General features: G+C 36.3%; 1 long non-coding RNA gene across 1 annotated transcript; it reads left to right on the top strand.

Moving 5' to 3' along the window:
• Window positions 1–523: 523 nt before the first annotated feature.
• LOC147502908 (uncharacterized) lies at window positions 524–1,637 on the top strand. The gene is made up of 3 exons (XR_015220074.1): window positions 524–752; window positions 1,099–1,180; window positions 1,299–1,637. It is a non-coding gene; the product is annotated as an uncharacterized LOC147502908 (long non-coding RNA).
• Window positions 1,638–2,474: the final 837 nt, after the last annotated feature.

The raw sequence follows: 2,474 nt of genomic DNA, 5'->3' as shown, positions 1-2,474 counted from the left end.
GCCAGACTATATATATATATATATATATATCGCCTTGGCTAGAGTGACATCTTTATAATGACATCTTTATTGTACATCCTATCAAAAAGTGCATTTTAACAATGAGTTAGTGGCTGATTTTTTGTAGATATATTCTACCCACCATGGATTATATCTCTACAAAAAATTAGTTCAATCCAAGACGTATATATATATACAAAAAGTTATTAGTCATAAGTAATCCAGACCAAGGTTTTTTTCTAAATAAAATTAATTAAAAAGAGAAAAGATCGGAGAACATTTATATTCAATGGTTCAATTCATTGTTGCTTACACCGTCATACGCTTTAGTGTTTTTACGCCGGTTCTCAGTAATTAACCAAAGCAGCCTGTTTTACACCGATGGTTAACCATAAGGCATTAGGAGTCAGATGATGGACCACATATGGACTACAGTCTACACATGCAAGGACCCAGGAGGTAACTTGATTTTGGTTTGCCTTTGTTATTGGCTTATTCCCTAGACTAGAAGAGGTGACAAACAAGGAAGAAACGTTAAGAATATTCTCCCCTACCAAGTACCAACACCATCCAATCTCATATTCCATATTAGCAATCTCCTTTAGGCAATCCAAAACTTCAAGCCTACAGCATTTCATCCTACCATCTAATGAGCAATCCTATATAATCAACAATTTCCTTAGGGGATTACATATAACCAATCATCAGGTGCTCAAAATTGGCCGCTAGTCGGCTTCATGAAACCTGAGAAGGCAAGCTCCAACTATCCAATACATTTTCATCTCATTTATTACCGTGAGGAAGCTCTCGTGGAATAATCTTTCGAACACGGAATATCGTGACGGACTCTTTAGGAACATCAAGATATGGAAATACTTGTGATTATTTGATATCCTGACGTTCCATAAAAAGTCCCAACTTTCGATGATGATTATTCCACACGGGTGCCACTTTAGAATTCAACAATACTACTTCTAAAAAGGACCTTTTCATATATTTCCAAGCAAAAGTAAACATCCGATGTGTATTCCGTCCGTGCGTATGTAAAAATGCATTCATTAGTGTCACTTATGTTTTGATTATTTGTAATCATTGCAGTTGTGTTGCATGGTGATGAGAATAAACATTGACTGCAGTGGTTGTTACAGGAAAATAAGAAGAATACTTCTTAATATGCAAGGTATATAAGCCTGATTAGTAATGCAGAACAACTTTATTCTTATTTGTGTTCTCCTGAATTCTCTCATTTTCGGTGTTTAATTTATGTATGTATTTGTTTTTCTTTTTCATGAACTAAGAGTTGGAGACCCATCTAATAGAGAAGACGCAGTCCAGAGTAAGCGTATGTGGAAAATTTAGTCCTCAAGACGTTGCCATAACCATAAGGAAAAAGATGAATCGCCGAGTGGAGATCTTAGAAATTCGAGAGAGTGGCAGCGGCGATGGTGATCACAAGTCCATGGTTAATACTTAGATACTAGGGTTGGTCTTTTCTTTGTGGATATATATTGCTTCCAAATACCATGAAATATTTTAAAAAGCTTGGTATTGAAGGATAGTTTGAGTTATTTGTAGAACTAAACTGTTCGTGAGTCATGACAACTTAAGAGGTGTAAATATTTGTTCGGATTGTACTCTGAGAAGTTTCTAAGTAGGAAGAAAAAACTTGGTAACCTTCAACTTACAAAATTGATCAATTTTGAACTCAATTTTAAGTACTACATACAAGATATATTTTGCCAGCTCGAAAGTTGTCATGAAGAGGTAAACATAACAAATGAAGAGCTTATGTCCAGCATTGTTTTTTGGTTAAACATCAAGTGCGCCTAGCTAGGTTGGACCCTGTGAAAGTTTGGGTGAGAAATTTGAGATCAGGTGCATTGGTGAGAATTTCACTTTGATCCTCTAGACTGGTGCTAATCTTATATTGCTATTCCGAAAGCCGATAGCATAAATGTGGAATACATATAATGTAAATCTCAAACTCACATCCCAAAAATATCTTCGAACGACACACATCTTCAAATTGAGAGACAAGACACACAAGTAGGGCAGGGAATCGGGTCGGGTTTTCGAACCCATTCACCGAGAATAGTTCGGGTTAATCGATTTTTTTGTATCGTTTTTATTTACGGATCGGGGTTTGGGGTCGGTCCGATGGATTTCGGATTCGGATAGTGTATCCGTCGGGTTGGCAGGTTAGGTTTCGAATATTAAATTTCGAATATAATCCGGTTCGGATATTATAAAACTATTCGGATATAGCCATATCCGACCCGATCTCTGCCCTACACACAAACAAGCTACTTTCGTTCAATAATAATTACCCAACACATTTTATCAGTGTAACTGGCTAGGCTTCAATGAAACAGTTTATTTGAACTTCATCCAACGCCAATAGTAACCGTACCCACTCTATTCCACGTCATCAAAACTGGTAAAAGAGTAATAATTTGACCTTTTTTTTTTCTCTT

This window comes from Coptis chinensis, chromosome 4, assembly GCF_015680905.1.
Source record: "Coptis chinensis isolate HL-2020 chromosome 4, ASM1568090v1, whole genome shotgun sequence".
NCBI classification, from domain to species: Eukaryota; Viridiplantae; Streptophyta; class Magnoliopsida; order Ranunculales; family Ranunculaceae; genus Coptis; species Coptis chinensis.
The sequence above is the reverse complement of the archived record's forward strand: the minus strand, read 5'-3'. Positions and strand labels throughout refer to the sequence as shown.